At 48.9% G+C, this 21,302-nt stretch overlaps 1 long non-coding RNA gene and 1 other non-coding gene across 2 annotated transcripts in view; both read right to left on the bottom strand.

Moving 5' to 3' along the window:
- LOC107055055 overlaps positions 1–21,302 on the bottom strand; it is a 302,539-nt gene that overhangs the window by 158,265 nt on the left and 122,972 nt on the right. The window contains exons 13-16 of the long non-coding RNA XR_001470007.4: positions 18,578–20,826; positions 18,409–18,478; positions 13,349–17,691; positions 350–8,267 (exon numbers count right to left, since the gene is read on the bottom strand). This is a non-coding gene — a long non-coding RNA (uncharacterized LOC107055055). The remainder of the gene's footprint in view (positions 1–349; positions 8,268–13,348; positions 17,692–18,408; positions 18,479–18,577; positions 20,827–21,302) is intronic.
- On the bottom strand, positions 11,710–11,801 carry MIR125B-1 (microRNA mir-125b-1). The gene has a single exon (NR_161945.1). It is a non-coding gene; the product is annotated as a microRNA mir-125b-1 (primary transcript).

Raw genomic sequence — 21,302 nt, 5'->3', positions numbered from 1 at the left:
ACATTTTACTCTCACCCTTCTTATCACTTCTGAACTCCCATTAAGTGCCTCTAACTTCAGGGTAGTGTGACATTCCCCCTTACCCTTCAGCTCTGGGCAACGCAAGCAGAAGCCAACCTCACCCCACGAGGGATTTCAGCTGAGTCATCAGACTGCAGCCATAAATCTGGCAGAACACGGGGCTCGCAGCCACTGCCACCAGGAGCAGGGTCTGCACTTAGCTCAGAGCTAGCTGACCTGGGTGCTTCAGCCAGAACACGTGGCATGCACTTCTCCATGCTCTAGCTCAGCAAGAGCCCTACAGACTCATTCTGAGCGCTGCACTCCTGCATTCCTGCCCCACCATTACCTGCTGCGGTGGCTTTAGCTCTGGCAGCCAATCCCTCCGACCGACAGCTGCGATGGATTTCCAGCAGACATCACCCACGGGAGGCTCCGTTTTGTTCCCCTCCTCCCATTCCTGCAGAAAGCCATCCCGAACTGGGTGCACATCCAGCAACTTCCAGGAGAGCTGGAATGATTTACATCAGCTGGGGATTGAACCAGATTATGTTTAGCTTTAGTCCCCTGTTTCAGAAACAACAATGTTATGAATAATCCTTTTATGTTCATACATCTTGTATAAATATCTGAAACATGTATAAAACCGAGGGGAGGAGGGAATTCATTAAGGTGGTCCAGGGGAATATCGCTCTGGGAAAGAAGGGGCTGCTTAGGAGATGTGAAATTATTTTATCCCATTGCTTTTAATTAATTAGAGGTCTGAGCTATATGTAAGGAGAGCTTTCCAGCCGGTGATTGGCACTGGTTGGTGGAAGCATCTTCCCGAGGAACTCGTGGGAGCACTGCTGTGTTAGTCCAGCTGCCCTCAAATATGCGGAATAGAGATTCTGCCGTATTTTACTGCAAAATTCCCACCAGGCCAGGTCCAAATCTGGAATCAATAGTAATCCTTCAATAGAGTTCAATGGACTTCAGGGCAGGCCCCATGTGCTCATTATTTAAAGTAAATAAAAGGGAGAAATAGTGAGTCAAAATGTGACACCGGCGGTGATTTTAATAAAATCCCCCTCATTTTTTAAAAGAGACCTCTTTAGGCCTTTTTTTTTTTTTTTTTTTTTAAAGACAAAACAGTGAATGCATTGAATTTTGGGATCAATTACATCATGTCACACTGATTTCATCTGGTTACCGCATGTTATTGGTGGGAACGTAACTCGATGCAGCTCAATGCAGCTCGTGGCATGCTGTGATTTATTACGATTTAGATGATAAAGCACCCAGGAATGTTCAGGCAATTGGATTACCCCACTGACTGAATGTTCAGACATCTATTTTTGGAGGAGATGTCACTTTGTGCGATTTTAGGTGGACCGATCCACTGTTACCGGGGGGGTGGGGGGAAATCCCTTATCTCGTAGTGCTCTTAGTGTTGCCTTCTGGCTTTCTTCCTTTTAAGAGTTTTGTGAAGACCTGGATTTTAATCACCAAAGGTGGGACTGGCATCTCAACAAACTTCACTGGGACTCCTAAATGAAGGGGCAAAGTGTAGGATAAATCAAGCCCAAGCCCAAATTTTGCCTGAAACTCAAGTGGAATGAGGGTACGAGTTGTGTTTTTTTGCCATGGCTTCTGGGGATGGGCCATAATGACCCTCACCCTGGGATAGAGACAGGAGCAGAACTCGCCTAGAACACACCAAGTCTGGAGATGCCAAGTTCTGGGCTCATCCCATCCCATCCCCTCATAAATCATCCTCTCGATTCCAAAGCTGGAAGCTGTTTAGACCCACGGCTCTACACAGACAGACAGGAAGTGGAAAAACTGTTCCTTTCCTTTGTTTTACAAATATTTTTAAACCAGCTTCATGCCAAAACAAAAATAACCACGGGGCTGGAAGAGTTCGTGAATAACATGGCACAACAATAAAAGGTTGGGCATTACTGCAATGGATTCTTTAATTCAGCCAAGAGGAGAAAGTGCTAAAATCAACACAAAGGGATCCCATTAGACCATTAGTAGATGAAAGGCTGGTTCCAATCGCCTGGGTTTACTCAGCTGGATCTCCTTAGGAGCACTGGATGCTGAGGTGGGGCCTGATCCTCTGTGTCTGTGTTCCTAAGCATAAGCAGGGGGCTGTGGGCGTGTGAAGGTGGGAAAGGAATTCGATGTGTGTGCATGGAGAGATAGTTACCACTGCTAGAGCAATCCATCCTACGTCAAATTCATCCATCTCTTTGGAACACCAACCAGAGAGCATTGTGTGAAGGCTCCAAATTCAGCTCCCATCTTGACAGCAAACTCCTCATCTTACATGAAAGCGTGAGCAAGCTCTGGGAAATGGATTAAATTTAGTTCCAGACTTCCTTTTGATACAGATTGAAAGCCCAGGGGAATGGGCTCTGCTAACCTGAGCAGGGTCTGCTGAGGAGCTCTGGGTTTGGGGCTTTAACATCCGATTCTTTGGGCCAAATCTACTGCTGGTGCCATTCAGTCAACACCACCAGAACCCAAGTAAGAAAGATTGCTTTCCCACTGCATATGTGGTTACTGCGTGATCCAAAGCCCAGCTCCTGGGAAAGGCTCTAGTGGAGGTGGATAAAGGAGAAAAAGCCAAAACTCAGAAATAAACATATAGAAATAAAAAGGTGATAATAATATAGAAATATCACCTTCGAGCGATCGTGGTTTTCAAGGGGTCTATTTCTGCACCTCTTCTAGCAGGGAAAATGTTTGTTTTATAGACAGATGGACACATAGATGGACCAACGAGGGTGAGAACTTCTTATTGCCCAGAGACAGTTCAGAGGTTGGGAGTGGGTAGAAGCTATTACCTCTGTTTGCTGTTGTAGCAGCAAGTGGGGAAGAGCTGAACTCCGCATCAGAAGGTATTCTGGTCCCTGAGGTGTAGCCACCAAACTGAAAAGGTGAGTTCCCCGTTGGCACACCCCTCTCAATGCCTCAGTCACAGCTTCCACATTCCTCTGTGCTCGGCTGTTTTGGACCACACTGTGAGACTTTAAATGCATCTCTGTGATGCTCCACTGACTGCATAGAATGACTGGCGTAGAATTGGAGCTAATGAAGTGCAAGGGATGGTACTGCCTGATCTAAGTTAATACTTCACATGTCAGAACCATGCCCTATTCACCTGCTGCTGCTTCACAAGGGCATTCCCCAGCTCTTGCTACTTCTGATTCTACCTTCTCGTTGCCTTTTTGTGCAGATCCAGAACTTCAGATCCCATCCCTGTAAAGGGACCCAACTGGTGCTGAGCTCCAGTGCTGCAGTGATGCAGATGGAGCCTGCACAGCCTTGGGGGGAGAGGTGGGTCCCTTTCCTGCACAGAGAATGAGCTCCCTTTATCCCAAGCTAACAGTGCAGGTGATGGAGGAGCTTGTGCTGAAATGAGCCTAGCATGACCCAGCAGATATAAGAAGCCTTCCCAGCTAGGATATAACATCCTTACAGGTGTAAAAGCTATTTGAGCTGACAAAGCAGCACACTGAGCATTAGGAGCTCTTTTATGGGGGGGAGCTAATGCTGGGTAGGAGTCAACAAGCAATGGAGAGCTGTGCTAAGAGTGACCAAAGGGGCAGCTCTGTCCCCACTGTCCTATTACAGGTTTATTCCCAGGCACGGAGGGAAAAGGCCGTAAAGGAAACATTTTAAAACTCAGGGTGCATTAGACAAGTGATTGCAGGCGCCGTGATTTATAGCTGCAGTAATGGACTGGATAGCAGAGGACTGAAATCCAATTATCAGCTCTGCCATCTCAGGCAAAGCGCCTCAGCCAAACTTCCTAATCAGTGCTTTTAGGCACCTGCCCACCCCATGGAGGAACAGACCCAGGCATGAGGAGAGCAAAGCTCTGCCCTGAAAGGCAGCCCCTGCCCACACCATGCAGGGAAGAGGACACAGAGGCAGAACACCTTGAAATTAAGGGTCTCATTACTAAGTAATGAGGTACAAAAGTCGGTGAGCAAAACACATTCGTGCATTGCTCCATGCTTCATAGCGTTAAGCCCAGTGTTGTGTTCTGACAGTTACATTCCAACCTGGATCGGACGCATCCCAGAATGTTTTGTCCTCATAGTTTTGAGCTTGAGGAGGCATTCCCAACGAGTGTTGTCTCCTTTTGGGTATTGAAACCCAAAAAGGAATTAAAGCAAACAACAAAAAAGGAAGGTTTCACACGGCGTGTGCCAAAGGAATGCAGCTTCTCCTTGGACATCTGTCCCTGAACAAGAGAGACCTTGGGTCGTATATCTCAACTGAAAAGATAAATGTGCAATCACACCTCCCTGCTGTCCCACCACGTTCTGTGCAAGGACTCAGAGAATCCCTCACAGGACATTGACTTTAAGCCTTCGTTCTGCCCCTGGAGCTCAATTCTGCTGGCTGCAGCCCCCCACATTCACTGCATGGATTCCCAGCCATCGGGCTCTCCATGCAGGCACTATGGCCAGAGGGTTGTGCTTGTTGTGGGTGGGATTTGGGGACAGTTCTTCCTAAAACAGGGCAAGGAGAAAAAAATAGAGCATTTCTACTTGTCTGTCTTTGCAGTGTCAGCTCGTATGCTATGACCGTGAGACAAAGGAGCATTTGGCTGTGCAAGGAATATGGGGACTTTAGGTTTCATTGCACACTTCTGGCAAATGCAACAAATGCCATGTGCTTACATGTTTATTGTTTGTAACTCTTCATGTATTGCAAAAGGAACCGTGCACTGACATAATGGCAGCAAGCAGAGCATCAGCAAGCAGAGCATCAGCAATGCAGAGCCGTGGCTTCCCTCCTTCTCCAGTTCTGCTGAAGCATCTTTCAAAATCCACATTAAAGCCCGAAAGCTGCACACGGGATGGGAGATCATGTGGGAAAGATCAAAGGGAGAGGTAGGAGAAAAGAATTATGCCCAAGCCGCACTGTTCCTCGTGAATTACCTGTGAAATGTCAGAGAGAGAAATACAGACCCCACTGGTTTTTAGTGCAGTTTGGCCTTAAAAGTTGGAAAATCTCTTTTAAAGCGCTTTGCCCTGCGGAATATCCATGAATGGAAAACACACCCGAACAACTGGAGGCCAATTCGGACCCTCTGTGCATGGGGTGCCCCGAGCTCTGCCCCCAGCCCTCCCCACCCCAGCCCCAAGCACTCCATCCAGGTGCTCCAAAGGGGGAACCCTGGGGGAAGGGAGAGGGGATCAAATGAGACAAGCACACTTCGGGTCACTGATTTACAGGTTCACCATTTACTGGATTCCATGCGAATAACCACGTGTTACTCTTTGCAGGTTCAGGCATGATACAAACACAGGTGCATACGAAAACCAAAGTCCACCAATCTTTTCTGGTTGTCGTTTTTCCCCACTTCTCTCTCTCCCCGGAGGGGCGCTCAGCTGAGCCGCAGCCTCCACGCAGAACGGTGTCCGTGCACTGAGGCAGCTCCTCGACCTCTGATGCTTTGCAGCATTTCTCACATCATTCATCTTAAAAGCGGCGTCGGCAGCGAAGAGAGCGGCGTGTGATGGCCGGGAGTGCTTTCAGCCTTTGGGGAGCAGCAGACGTTGTTCAGCGCCTTGCAGGAGCTGCTGGGGACCTCTCAGATGCTGGCTTGGCTCGTCCTCTGCTGTGCCATACAGAGCACCCAAGGAGCCCTTTGTGCCCCATCTTCCGCAGTCACACAACAGCACGCACAGCCCAGGTGGGCTCAGCACGTTGGATTTGAGATGAGCAGCAGCACTCTGACAGTCCGTGCACGTTTTGCCAGAGCCCATCCACCCCTCGGAGCCCACAAGTGGCACAAACCATCCTGGGACGTTTGCTGCTGGATGCTGTGCCTTACTTGAAGGACAGAAGCACACATTACACAGCAAAGCCTACGCTCACCCTTACACGCCCTCCCTCCTCCTGACCACCACCCGCCATCCAGACTGCATAAGGATACAAAGAACATACACTTGAGATACAGTGTCCCATCCATCAGCCCGCTCTGTTGGGACACTGCTGGAGGTCCCAGCACGCAGGAGCACTGGGAATGAAGGGTTCTGTGCTGGGCACCACAGCCCCGGGGGATCGGAGGGACATTGGCTGCTGGATGGGAAGAGCTGCTCAACAGCAACAACTGCAGCACGCGGTCTGAGCCTTCCGCTTGGCCTGCCTTGTGATTCAGAGACTCAACTTTCATCTTGAATATATATATACACGTGTAATTTTAATTGGCTGTAACGTCCTCAGATAGTAACACAGTTAACAGAGTTGGGTGAAGGGCACAAGAGAAAAGGAACTCAAAACAATGGGGGAAAATTTGTGTGACTTGCTAACAGAAATAACATGTTCATAATTACATCTGGGGGACCTAAGAGGGTCCCATGGCATTTCAGTAACCTTACTCACAACCTGAACCCCCCCCCTAGGAGAAGAAAGTACACTGTGAAGCACTGCAGCCCTGCAGACAGCAGTTACTGCACTGCTGCAGGTGTGCTGATTTCCTTCTGCTGCCTTTTCTCCTCATACTCCTTCCGCCCACCCTACAAGAAACAGTCTCCATCATTGCAGAGGAGGAAAAGCCTCCTTGCACGTGCAAAGGAGTAACAGTGAGGCGGAGCACCTCACCCCAGCAGCACCGTGCATGGTTGTAACACCAGAGTCCATCACTCAGTTTGGGACCGGAGCAAAGGCCGGAACCATTGCTTAACCTGAGCGCATCCAACGCACCCAGCAGATCAGCTCCTAAATGCATCACGTGAACATGGATATACGCTCAGATCGAGGTCATATAACGAGATGCTCCGACTAACATCTGATGCACCGGATTCCTGGGAGCGTGCCGTGGGCTCAGCAGCACTGCCAGCACCCTGCAGGTACCCGTCGTGCTGCCCTGCACACCTGCAGGCTGCCAGCTGGGGCTCGTGAGCACACACAGCCACTGCTTGCTGCTGCACAGCTCGTGCAGCCACGGGAGGGAGCGTTGGCATGGCACGTAACTACAGCCATGCTGCCAGACACCCGAAGCAATGAGCACTGCGTTCTGCCCAGCTGGTACCACGGGCCTTGATATCAGAGCAGAGCACGCAGAGCAGAGGGCACAGGCCCCACCCCAGCTCTGCCACGTGCTGCTCGATGGCAGGAAAATCAGAGAGCAGGCAATCCAGGTCCCCAATTAACTCTATAAAAAGATCTCGGACAGCAGCGTTAATTCACCGAGCCCAACTCAAAGTGAGTCAGCCCCATTGCAACCAGCCCAAAATGGCTCCTAGCTGATAATAATGGACCGTTTTTAACACATTCAGCTTTTATGAAGCTACTGTTGTTATTATTTTTCTTTTTTATTGGCTAACATTGAAGATTCCAGCCGCATATATATCCCCCCCCTCCTCTAAAGAGAGAATCATTTTGTGCAGAAAAGACGATCCTGAAAAACAGCCCAATTAAACGTGCAACTATTTGTAACCTTTTGTGTTACTGCATGGGGTGGTGGAGGAGCAGCAAGGCTGGAAAACACAGCATCGTGGGGAAATGTAGCGTATTATTAGATTTGATGAGATCCATTTTCCTGATGGCTTCTGAAAGATCTCCGTGCTAATTAGCTAAGAATACCGCTGAATTATTTAATTATCTCTACTTTTGTGCCGTGAAATATGTTGTCATATCACACACGCTATCTCGCCGTTGCTGCTCACACTTAATGATGCCTTTATAGTTCGTGATTTCCTTTGTTCTCCCCCTGTAAGTGGGTTTTGGTGGTGCTGGGGAGGGGAGGGTGCAGAGAAGGACGCAAAGCAAAAATATCTGCTTCAGAAGAAAATCTGACATGTGGGAAAACCTCCATGCACTTCTCTCGAGCTCCGGTCCCCTTTGCCACACGCAGAGCATGCTTTGCCTCCACAGAATGTCTCGGTGCTGCAGCGGGGCTGCACTCATTGCTAACGCAATGGGGATTGCTTTCCAAAGGAAGAGCAAAGAAAGCATCGCCTGGCAAAATTTTAAAGCAGCAAGGAGCGTTTTTAACAAGGAAGAGGTAGATTATGGTAATGACTCTGACTGGTAGGGTCCTTAAGCATTACTAATTAGCATTTATTGCCTGGATTATTGAAACAATGTGTGTGTTCCCAAGAGTGAAGAAGAACCGGGATGCTCTTTCCTTCCGAGCGCTGGGAACGGGGCCGGGCAGCAGCGCTGTGCAGTTGGCAGTGGGTGAGCAGAGCTGCACGGTGCCAGCAGGAACCCACAGCCCCGCCAGCTGCTCCACCTCACAGCCGCGCTCCGCTCTGCTCCCAGGAAAGAAAAAAAAAAAACCCCAAAATAATAATTAAAAAATAGGGCAGCACAAAAGGAAAGCGGCCATTAAAGCGCTCAACGCATTTGGCAGGAGGAGCAGGTGAGCGTTTACCTGATACTCTGCCTTCTGTTCCTACCGGGGCTGTGCGCAAACGGATTATGAATAAACATTTCATCACGTTAAAGCACTGAGAAATGAAAGAGTTAACAGCACTGACAGCAAGAGGTGCAGAATTCTGCCATTTGCAGCGAGCGCTCGGCTGCCTCGAGATGACTTTGAGGCTGCAGTCAGATTTCCTCCTAAGCTGCGCCTTCATAGCAACAAAGATTTATAAGGAGAATGAAGTTTTGAATTAGAAATCAATTAGAAATTAATCGATCATCTAATCAGCACTGGTCGCTACGCTCAGCTATAGGATCTCAGCTACAATTTGGTGGCTGGCCCAAAAAAATCCTTATGCGCTTTGGAAATGATTCAGAAGGAAAAGACAGAGTTTCCTCCAGGTTTGGAGCCACGAGGCCATGCAGCCTCACGTTAAAGCAAAAGGGCAGCGATGGAAGAAAGGTGCAGAAAGCCTTGGATTATTTTTATCCTCTATGTCTTTTTACAGCCACCAAACCCGAGCGCCTTTCAACTTGGGAAAGCAAGTTCCAACTCAGCTGCAAGGAGGTCAGACTCCCAGAGCTGGATGCTCCAGCTGCTGCTCAGACAGAACTCCCACATATCGGAGCTGTGCAAAACCGGAGGGTTGTTTTATTTTTTTCTAAGTGCAATATTCCACAAAGACAGACGTTACTTTGTCCTCCGTGTCTCCCTTTAATTATCTGCAGGACGTGTTACACAGAATACTTGGGAATGTGTTAAATTAAATGTCAGGATGCCATATTCCATATATCCCTAACTGCAACGAGCCCCAGCCTGGCATTTTGTAGAGCTGAATATGACCTTCGATCCGCACCGAGCCCGATTCCTTCTCTCTGTTAATTCAACTCACGCCCAACACTTATTTTTCTCTGCCATTTTCCTTTTCAAACACAAAACTGCTTTTTGCCCACAGCTTGCTTTCATTCTGGTTAAAACGCACCGGAATGAAACCAGCACTGAAGGAACGGTGTCAGGCTGAGACGAGCTCTGCCTTTACCGCTACGGACACCACGCCAAAGCGAACCCCGAACACAACATCCCTCCTTTTGTCTGCAGAAGGCAAAGAACGCCGCAGAAGCGCAGCGCTGAAGCGCAGCTCCCTGCCCAGCACTCCCTCCCGTCGGCTATTAATACCGCAGCTCCGTTCGGGGAACGCTGACATTGGCGCAGCGCCCCGCGGAACCTGCGCTGGGGGCCGAGGGGCGAGAAAACGCCTTCCGTCTCACTCGTTCTGCCTGGAAAAGCAAAGGACGGGGTCCGGCTTCGTGACCTCCCTCCCTGTTTTATCACCGTATGGTTTCTTTACTCTCGGTTACCCCGATCGTATTATTTTTTCCCCTTGCAGCAGCAAGGCCCGGAGCAGCCGCGCTGTCCCTTTAAGCCGCCAGCCCCTCTAATTGATGTGTCTGGGCGAGTCTAGACTGGTAGTGATTGAACCCGCTCCCAATTATGTTCTTCACTGCGCCGGAGCTGAGCGCTGCGCGCCCGGCGGGGAGGGGAGCGGGCGCTGCCTCTGCAGCACGGAGAGCCCCCCCACCCCCCACTCCTCCTCCTCCTCCTCGGCGCCCCCCTCCCTTCCTCGGTGCTCCCCCTTTTCCTCAGCCCCCCCCCGGCCATTGTTTTGCCGCAGCTCCGCGCATCGCCCCCTCCGCAGCCGCGCATCGCCCCGCGGCAGCGCGCAGACAATAGCGCCGTACCGCCCCCGGGGGCTGCAACAAAGCGCGGCCCCGCGCTGCAAGCTGGGTTTCAAATGGGCTCTGGTGGGGGAAAAAATAATTAATAATAATAATAATAGTAATAATAGTAAAAGGGAAAGTAGTTTTTGTCTGTCTGTCTGTCCGTGCCCTGCGCGGGGATGGGGTCAGCACAAAGGTGGGCGGGTTGCTGCGCGCTGCGCTCCGCTCCCTTTGCCCAGCAGGTAATGGGACGCTCGGATAGGTTTCTCGCTTCGAAATTCGGGGTAACGTACAAACGCGGCTCAGTCGGCATTGTTTTCATAACGGTCAATAAAATTACAGCGTCAATAGAAAGCAAAAATACACAGCACCGAGAAGCGAGCAGAACCTTTTCCACTTCGATCCCTATTAAACAACGGTACCGTCGGGTGTGTGCGGAGCGCTGAGAGAACCCGACGTTGCACCATCGATTCATTCTCGGTGCATTGTGGTCGGAGTTAAAGCATTTGCATTCAAATATCAGACAGCAATTCGGTGCCATAACAAGGTACAGTAACTGCATTACAAATCGCCTTGCAGAACACAGATAAGAAATACAGTTCCAGCCATAATTAGTTTTACAGCAGCATTAAAAAAAAAAATATCTAATAAGGAAAACAGCAGCGGGGAACACTTTTAACATTTCTCGTTTGACATTTACATCGCGTTGGGACTGAAAAACCAGGAAGCTGGACGTTCCAGAAAAGGACTACAACAAAAGTTCAGCGTTTGCTGGTCATTTCTTTCAGTCATTTCCAACCAGGGGTGCACGCAGCCATTTTATTCTTTATTTTCGCTCTAACAAGCAGTGAGATCCGACCCTTCTCCTGGCTGGATATTTTTCCTCCCCCCCCCCCTCTCTCCGAAGAGCACATTTCTAAGATTAATCGTTCGGTTTTAAACTTGGAAGCATGAGGCATGCTGGGATTTCAGCTGAGGTCAAGCACCAATGTACCGAGCTGTTACTGTTACGCTCTCAGGGTACTCCGTGCTGCTCTCAAGGAGGAAAATAGCAAGGAGAGATGATGCTGTGCGCCCGCACCGGCCTGCAGCAAGGCACAGCTCTCCCAGCAGGAAAACACGGCTCTGGCTATTAATACACCTCCGTATGTAAATATATATACATATCTCGGGTTTATTTACCCCCATACATATTCATACACACGTATCGTCCGTGTGTGTCTCTATACACACACCTCAAGAGCTGTATTTCCATGCATCCATCCCGCGTGTCTCTTATCTACACACGCGTGGATGTAATAACGCCGTGTGTACACACAGACACCCCCGTACAGCATCACTGCACAATCAGCCCGTGAATACACACACACACACACACAGACCGAGAGAAACCTCCGGCATAACCAACGCCGTGTTAATGCGAGGTTGGGAAGGTGAGCGGCCACCACTGCCCTGCCATGAGGAGAGCTGCACTTTGCTTTGCTTCCCCCCCCCCCACCTCCTTTAAAAGGTCTATGAAACAGCGCTGCATGTGTGTGTATATTCTCGATATACCCGCATATACATTTTATAGATAGATAGATAGATTTATAAAAATAAAATAAAGATGTCAAAGCACAACTCACAGCTCCCAAGAGCCTAACCCGTGGATTTAAAAGCTAAACATCACAAGTTAGGGTCTCAGGGATTGAGAGGGGCGCAACGAGCTACTCCTGGCAGAAACCGGGGAGCAAAAATAAAAGGTAAAAAGGAGAGAGAGGGAAAGAATAGCAGGCAAGTTCAATTCCTGGCTCAAGATTACAAAACAGGACACACAGGTGGAAGGAAAGAGCTTCTCTAAGGACCCTGTGTTGAGAGAATACATTCCATTTTTAATCGTTCGCACAAAAAAATGACAAGGCGCGGCAGGTTCCTTACAGCTCCCACCAAGGTCGCTTGCGACAAATGCATTAAATAACGAAGAGGAAGAAAGAAAGGGAAGTTCGGGGCAGTGACGGAATTATTTTCATTGTTTCAACGAAAAGGAATGCAGAAATAAGAGCAGGAATATGCAGGCTCTCCCTGCAGCCGCCTGGCACAAAGCGTGCAGCAGCATAAAGGAGCTGCCTCCCCGCCCCCTCCGCCAGCCCGCGGCCGGCGGGGATGGAGAAAAACCCCGAGCCGCGAGAAAATCAGGTAGAAACTCACCATTTGGAAGCGGGGGAGGCTCCACTCTTCAGCGCCAAGAGCAGGGGGGAAAAGCTCGGGGGGCGGCGGGGGGGCCCCGGGCGGTGGGGCAGGGGAAGGGCAGCGCCGAGCCGAGCCGGACCGGGCTGCGTGCCCGCCGGGTTTTGACACCCGAGCGAGCGCGGGCGAGCTGTGCGAGTGCGAGCGTGCGGTGTGTGCGCAAGCCGGGGGAGGGAGGCGAGGGTGGGTGTGTGCAGCTGGGCAAGCCGCTTGCATTTTTAAAACATTTTTTTTTTTTTTAAGGGAATATATCAAGGAAAAGGGGGGAAAAGGAACCGAATTCCTCCGCAGCTCCTCGCCCCGCCGCCCTCCTCCCTCCGCGCTCCCCACCGCCGTTGTTGTTATTATTATGATCGCTGCGAAGGGACGCGGCCGGGGGGGGTCCGCACGCCGCGGCCCTCTCCTCACCCCCCAGCAGCAGCCGGGGGCGGCCGGAGCGGGACCAGCCCTGCGCTGTCAGCGCTGCCGCAGCCCCGTTGCGGCCCGGGGGCTCCGGAGGGAAACCTGGAGAGAAACCCCGGGCAGGAGGGACCCCGCGCCCCGCACGCACCCGCACACACAAAGGGACTCCATCCCGCACCGACTCCTCTCCGAGCACCTTGTGCAACCCCAGCCAATGGAAATTTACGCCGGCCATAACCGAGAGCAGGATTTCGTCCCCAGCTTGCCACCTCCTTCTCCGCTCTTCTCTCTTTCCCTCCCTCCCTTTCCTCCCTCTTCCCCCCCTTCCTCTCTCCCAACCCCCCCCTTCCACCCCCCCCACCCCCCCCCCCAAATAAATAATATGGATCCGCACCCTCCACCCATCTCTGGGACCGCTTTAGGCCCAGCGGCATAACCGGGGAGAAGCCCAAACGTACCGGAGGGCCCGAGTTGAAAAAATGCAAAATATCCGCGGCTCCTCATCCGCCGCTGCCGAAAGCAGAAACCCCCCCCGGCCCCGCCGCTCCCCGCCCCGCAGCCGCCCCGCACGGCACCGGGCACCACCACCGCCCCATCCTCACCCACCCCGTCCTTTTCTCACCTCGGGAGTCTGAGCCCATTCACCAAAGTCCTTCCTCGTCCAGGCTCTCAAAATCTTTTTTTTTTCCTTTTTTTTTTTTTTTTTTCTCCTCTTTCCTCCTTCTGGATCAGCCAGTCCCGACATCATTAAACTACAGTCCTCCTCTTCCTCCTCCTTCCTTCTCCCCCCTTCTTATTTTTTTTTGTTTTGTTTTGTTGTTTGTTTTTTTTTTTTTTTTAATTTCGAAAAAGGGGGAGTGGAGGGGAGGGGGGGGCTGGGGGGGGGGGAGAGCAGACATAGCTGCATGAAGTGGCTGCCTTTTAGAAAGCACATTTAATCTTTACTGGCTCCCCTAGGCTTCGATGAAGTAGAAGGGAAAGGAGAGGAGAGGAGAGGGGGAAAGAAAAAATACAGGCAAGGGAGGCTGTTGAGGGACAGCAAGCATCAGGCTCAAATCAACGACCAGATGAAAATGTACTAGACCACACTGCCCCCTCTCTTCCTCTCGCTCTGTCTCCGTCTCTCTCACACACTCTCACTCCTGGAAAGCTTCAGTGTCTGGTTACAGACTCTTTTGGATCCTTCCCCCCCCCTCCCCACCCTCGCCCTTTGCCAACTATCCTAGAGATTCCTTGCATGCCTACTTAAATCTTTAACAGAATAAGGACCCGGCTCCCCCCGCCGCCGCCGCCAGCCTCGCGCAACACCCCGACCCGCTCCCCCCTCCCCAATAATCCCTTAAGCTCCCGGGAGGAACCGCCGCGGCCGCCCCGGCCCCGCCGCCGCCGGGCATCCCCTGCCGGCGGCCCCGGGACCCCGCCGGCACCTTCCCGCGGGGCTGCGGGGAGAAGGGGGGGTGGGAGGGGGGGGTGGAGAGGGAAAGGGGGAGTGGTGGGACCGCAGCTCTCCGCCGAGCATCCCTCTGGCTGGAGCTGGATTTTAAAACAATAAAATCCACCGCTGCTATCTCGCTCGCTCCCCCCCCCCCCCCCCCCCCCCCATCCCGTTCCCCTCCCCGCCACACTGCAGCCCGCAGCCGCCCGTGGAAATCGCACGCCCCGCGTCTGCGTGGAGGCAGGCGGACCGCCCGGCTCCTGCCCGCCGTGACTTTAGAGCTGACGATCTCCTCTCCTCGACCCCCACCCCTCCACACCCACCCCCTGCTCGATGGCAGAGCCGCTGCCTCTCGCACCAGACTATATTTGCAATATGTGCTAATTTACCAGCTAGATGCCCTTGGATTTTAAAATGAACTCATCAGTCAACGTTTCTAGGACCGATGCTGCTCTCTCCTCACACACACCCTCCACTGCAGACATGTTACTCATTCTCCAAGCATTTCCTCCCCGAATGTCCGTCAGACGTATATACACTTCATTGATCAAACCAAATCCCTTGATAACAATAAATAATAATACAGACAGTTAACATCAGCGGGGAGCGGGGCGGGGGGGGGGGGGGAGACAAAGATGACGACTAAATCTGCATTGTGCTCTGCAGGGCTGATGCCTGCAGGGATGCAGAACGCAGGTACGCCCCTAAGGACGGGCACAGCCCCGGCCAGAACGCACCACCTGAGACCCCCCCGCACCCCGAGCCACGGGGCGGGGGGCACCGATCATACCCAGAACCGGACCCTATCCAGGCTGCCTGTGTGGGAACCGCAGGGGAGAAAGCACCTAAAGCCGCCACGGAAATAAATAAATAAGGCAGCTCCTTTGTTAGGCTGTGCGCTGCGCAGGTGCTCAGCACTGCAGCGTTAAGGGCATCCGTGCGGCCAGAGATCCCGGGGCCGCACAGTGGGATTTTCAGAATCATCTTCGTTCCCACTTACATCAATTTCCTTTGTGCCGCAGACAGCGAGCCCCAGTGTGAGACACCAGGTTAGGAGGCCAGGCTATTCAATATCCCTCTGTTCTATGCCAGGTATTTCACAGGCTTTGGTTTCGGGGCTCTCGGGGCTTTATTTCCTATTTCCCTGGGGCTAAAACGGGGCAGGCAGGACAAGCTGCCTCCTGGGATTTTGGCTGGCTCGGCGTCTTGTGTGGGTCTGGCAAAGAGAAAGTGACTGCAGTGTAAGTGTTCGGGAAGTTGGGGAGGGTGGGGCTATCTAGAAATCTTTGACTCACTGGGGTAACTCCCTGAACGCAGGAATTAAATTATTACTCAAAGCGAGCTACATTTTACGAGCAGCAGCCCTGGAATGAGATTCTGCATGCACACAGAGTTCGAAACAACTAAAATAAACATATGGAAATACATATACAATGCATAATTCAATTATTGGGTGCAATGCAGAAGTCCCTGAGTGACAGAGGAGGGGGAATTATGCAGTAAAGGCAGCCCAGGAATCCATGCATACAAATTTTCTCATTTATACCGACACAACCCCGACTGACACCAGCCTAGATAGGGGAAGAATCACTCTATGTACTGAGGGATCTAATCTTTGGGAAAAGCAGAGGATGAGAGAGACTGTATCCGCCAGCCATCCTCTCTCTCCCCTTACAGATTCCATCCCCAGCACCATAGCTGCGTGCAAGATGTTGCCATCACAGAGGACCATTTACATCCATTGTCTTTTCTGTGTTCCCCTTTTCCTTCCAACAACAAAAAAAGTTTTTTTTTTTCCTAAGTTTTGCTGCAAACACATAATTTCTTTACACAATTTAACCAAGTCTTTGGAGGATACTTATTTCAAGCAGTTAACACCTGACCCCAATTTTTGTGGGTAATTAGTGAGCTAGATAACCACACAAAGTGGGTAATTATTTAGTACCCAAGGGTACTGTACAAGAGGGTAGAGGCTGGCAATGTTAACAAAAGCACATCTCTAATTATTGTATCTATACTGGTGATGTTTTAAGAATAGTTACTCCATCTAATGATCCATGATAAATCAGTAAACTATTTTGCTTCCCTTAGCATATATGCCTGGTCTAATGAAGGGCACAGCAGAGCCAAGCCCCAGCTCTGGACCACGTGCAGACACCAAGAGAACCAAAAGGCGTCCAGCTGGAGGAGTCAATGCAATGGGCAGAGCTAGCAGCATGGCTGGGAGCTCACAGGTTAGTTAAGGACTGGAAAAGCCACACAGGGAGATGTTTGCAGAGCGTGCCTACCTCTTGCTTAGGCCGTGTGGCCACTCTGGGCATCTCTGCACACAGCAAGAATCCCAATCGTGTTGTAACACAGTTCTGTCTTGCTTATTGCAAATGGCACCACAAGTGGGCTGCTCTGCGCCTTGTGGAAGGTCAGGGCTGTAAGGCAAGAGGGTAGCACTGAAAGAAAACCCAACCCCACAGCTAAATCACGTTTGATGAATTCCAATTATTTGCCATCCACGGTATTTAAATTTCAAAAAAGCACTTTTCTCCCATGGAAAATATTACATTCTCAGTAGATGTTCTTCACAGATTTAAGAAGGAAGGGATGGGAACTATTTTGCAGCGATGGCTAAATAAGGAAAATTCAGCTACCAAAAAAAGAAAAAAAAATAAGTTTTGATCATGAGAACCAAGTGAAAAGAAGAGTTATGCTGGAAACAGATTGGTAATCTTAAGCACAGCGGTCACTACCCACTGACCACTGTCTGCAGCATTACACACTCTTAAGGACATCTTCAAGACATTACGCCCAGCAGCAAGGCACTTTCCTTTTTTAATTGCTTTTATGAATCATCGCTAACATCCGGACACTATTTACTAGAGTCCAGCAACCTTGTTTTTCAAGGACTTAAACTGCAGCACCTAAGGGCCTCCAGGCTGGCACAGAGAAACCGAGGCGTCATCCTCTTGTGGTCATAGACATGCATTTAACTCTGCTTGGGACCGTGCAAGCCAGGCACTATAGAAGAAAACACAAATGGCAGCATCACCCGGCACTGGGAGTGCCAGGAATGTGTAATTTAAACAAAGTTTGAGGGGTTTCCCTAACTCTCCATACCTCTCTTTAGTTCTTTTATTCCTTCCCCCCCAGCGAAGTACAACTGAAAAAGGCCTGAAAATTGGTCTTGCCCTTAAAAAGGGACCAAATCTCCACAGTCCATTTGTTTCCGAGCACACCTGTTCATCTCACCAGTGTGAGCAGGTCAAAAAGGAAAAAAAAAAACCTTGCCAAAATTGGGGATCAGTTCAGAGCAGCTGTGCAGCAAACACCTGTCCACTCTGAACCGCACCAGAAGATTGAAGCTTCTTTCATGTGTTACAGGCCATTTAATAATCCAGCAACTTACAGTGTTTGGCTGCTACCATGCTGAGGTGAGTATAAATAAATTGGTATCCCCTTCACTAATCCTCTTAGGGACCCAGTTTGCGGGAAGAGTTCTCACAGAAATGGAGTGAGAGCCATTTTGCAGAGAGAAGCTGGAAAACAGAAAGGAAGAATGAATTTAATCATGGACACGGGTTCAAAGCAGACCTTGGTAGGTGCACAGTTGGAGCAGAAAGCAGAGTGCAGACAAACTATGATGATTTTTTTTTCTGAAATGAATTGGAATTAGAGGTTCAAAGGAGAAAACACATAGGGGAAGGGAGGGTCAGCCAGAGGGGATGCTTTAGGGACTTAAGCATTAACTATAAAACCTTGAGGTGTTTTTGAGACAAGTCAGTAACTTCACTACAGACCAACTTAAATCTTTTCTTCTGTAGGAGAACAAATAGAATTGGTAATTTTACTGCACCAACACCATTTTGGAAATGTTTGTAAAGATACCAGTCCTGCCTCAGCTACATGGGCAGCATACGTGAGGTGAGATGAGAAGAATTTTAAGAAACAATACCACATCTTCAAGGGAGTAAAAAATATTTGCCAATATAAATGAAGAATTCTAACAGTGATTGAGGAAAGGTGCAAATTCATGGTGTGGGGCATATCCGTGGCAAATAAAGGTTGGGTGAAGTGTCATGGTTTGGGCATGACCAGAACAGCCCTCTAACTACCAAGCGAGGAGCTGGACAATCTAAGGCTTCTAATTTGAACTGCCCTGTCTTGTACTGCATTGTCCAATTCCACACCAAGGCAGTTTTTCACCTCTTCCTACCCTGCTTCCCCATATAAAAAACCATCACATCAAAGCTTACCACATCTGCAGAGAGTTCTGAGGTCCTTGGAAGAAAGCTGCTCCGTCCAGATTACTCATTATCCTCAACCCTGTTAGTCGACAAAGAGGATGCCGTATGGTTGATGGTCATAACACTCCATTTCATCCCCAGTAAGTCCTTTTAACCCAACCCACCCATCAGCTCTCACCTTCAAACCCAAGAAGGTCTATTCTGACAGTGACTCAGCATAGAGAGGGGATGGTTGTATTTTTTCTACCCGACTCCAATTCTGCTAACATGTTTCTAAAAGACTGTTGAGCTCCAAATCTTTCAACCTCTATAAGATAATGGAGGACAATTAAAATAATACAGTTGTTATTTTATGGACAAAGCCACATTTATTTATGGACAAAGCCATAAAACAATTTATCCTAAGGTGAGAAAAGCAAGGAAAAAGCCAGATGAGGTGGAGTTGTTCACCTCCAGGCATGAGAGTCCTGGAATTCTGCATCATTCCGTGCCTTATTTAAAACCAAGTTTGGGAAAATGGGAAGGGTTCAACAAAAGGTCAGTGGATGTAACAGAGGGATTTAAAAGAAAGGTTACAGAGATTAATTCATTCACTATCAAAGAAAGAGCATGAGAAGCAGGAATGCAGTACCTGGAGTTATGTGTGTTTTGTCCATGGGGAGTTCACAATCTGCTTTCAAATGTGAGCTCTTCTGTACATACTGGATTTAACCAAACTCCAAAACTCAAGACGAAACTTGAACTTGTTTGGATGAAGTCACGCACTAATGTTTAACATCCACTCCTGCATGATTTGCCATTTCCATACCACATCAAGCACCTGAAAACCCTCGTATTTCACATGGCTTCTGGTCTACCAGGAGTTTCGCATAAGGCTTGATTCACATAAAACATGACCAAAGCTCCAAGAAACTCACTAAAATTTCAGATAAATCTAATCATTTTTGAGCTGGTGGTAATACTCCTTCAGATCTGAGTTCTCATACCAAAAGTCTGACAAATTTTCAGGTATTTCAGTTACTAGCTGATGGAGCTTTATTAGTCTGTTAACCTATGATGAACATTTAATGCTTTTTATTTAAATTTGTTTGAAATTCAAATAGAATCATTGCATGAAAGAGGTGATGTCCCTTAATTAATCAACTCTTCTTTTTTTCCCCTCTTTCCCTAAAAGTCGCTAAAAGTAATACACAGACTGAGACTACTCAATTAGAATCTAAATGACTGAACCCAGATCCAACGTCAGGAACAGGCACAAAGTTTAGTGACATTTTGGGAATCTGACCCAGCAGGAAGAGTAGAAAATTAGATTAAAATTAGAAATCCATGAGGCTAAAGCAGAGCTAGAGCGAATTATATTTCAATAGGCAAAAAGTGTACGGGTCACACTGTACCGAGATGGAAAGGCTGAGCCTGCCTGCTGCAGTCCAGAGATCTATTTCCCTCTCCTCCATGAACCCGCTGTGGATCCTCAGTCTGCACCCATTTTTTCCCTGCATAAAACTAAAATAAGTAACGTATCTATTTCACATGAGAAAGAAATGACACTGAGCCATAATTAATGTTTGTAGAGATCCCTGATAGGTTATAAGGAGCGGAAGAACCTCAGAGCATAGTCATCCTACACATCCCCCAGACCTCCTGTCACAGCCTTTTTCACCAGCAATGACTTTCTTTTTAAAGAGAGGCTGGAATTATTTCAAAGATAAACAAAAATTTGTTTTCCAGGTGTTCTTGTACTCCAGCTATGGCCCACACTTGCCACAATTTGAAAAAAAAAATTAAACAAAGGGGCATATTTCTCCCAACAAAAAAAATATATATATATATTTGTCTCATCTATTGCTTAAGAGTTAAACCAAAAGGTAGAACACCAAAATATTTTTGGTGGTGGTGACAGTGGTGAGAATTCATAAGGTCTGTTCCTATTCCCAGCCCTGTCGTTTGACGTGCTAATTGGCTTGGGCGAGTTTCTCCATCTCACTGTGTTCCCTCTCCTGCTTGCCTTATCTGTTTAGACTGCGGGCTCCTGGGGACAGGGAGCCTCTTCTCAAAGGGCATCTACAGGATGCCAAACCATTTAGATCCCGCTGTCAGAGAAATAACAGGCTTGGGAACCTGAACACAGGGGAAGGCTGAATGCAAGTTCTGTTGCCCTTACCTCTGGTCAAACTAGACACAGAGCTCTTAACGTACCATAACTTGTTTTCACTGGTGTTGACAATACTAAAAATTAGAAGGCCGCATATCAGGAGGCACGTGACAGAGAGCACGAATGTCAGAATGTGGGGAAGATGCAGCAATGTCTGAGGACTTACGTTTGGGCCAGCAGACACCGCTCAGTCTCTGCATGCCAGAAATAGCAGCGGGACGCAAGCACAGCAGCCAGTCTCCCCACTCCTGGTGCCAGTCTGTACTTCTGCATCACTGAACATTGCAATGCAGGCTCTGTTACATCCTAAGTTTAAATTCAGTTGTTTTTACAACACAGAGACAGTGTAACATTTGTATCAGGTAGAATATGAGGAAAACAAATAGAACAATCTGAATATGAGGTTACTTAACCTATTATGATAATAAATGACATTCTTTAAACAGGATTTTCAATGTATAGTAACATCCTTTTCAAGTTGATTGTGTTCTTATCAGAGTAGTATCTGATTGTAAATATTGTCAGTTTTAAGGATGTATAGCTAATGAATGTATATGTCAGCATGGCAGCAGTCCATATGAAATCTATCTTCATATAGATATACAGTATGCTCATTTGCAATTCCAACATGACATACAACATGGCAGACTGAACAATTCACATATGATCTGCACCTCTGTCTTTCCTTCTGCGTAAGAAGGACCTCTATTTAATAGACAGTGAGTAAAAACAAAGAAAAATAAGCGACTCA

This window comes from Gallus gallus, chromosome 24, assembly GCF_016699485.2.
Source record: "Gallus gallus isolate bGalGal1 chromosome 24, bGalGal1.mat.broiler.GRCg7b, whole genome shotgun sequence".
Lineage (NCBI taxonomy): Eukaryota > Metazoa > Chordata > Aves > Galliformes > Phasianidae > Gallus > Gallus gallus.
This window is presented reverse-complemented; position numbering and strand designations above follow the sequence as displayed.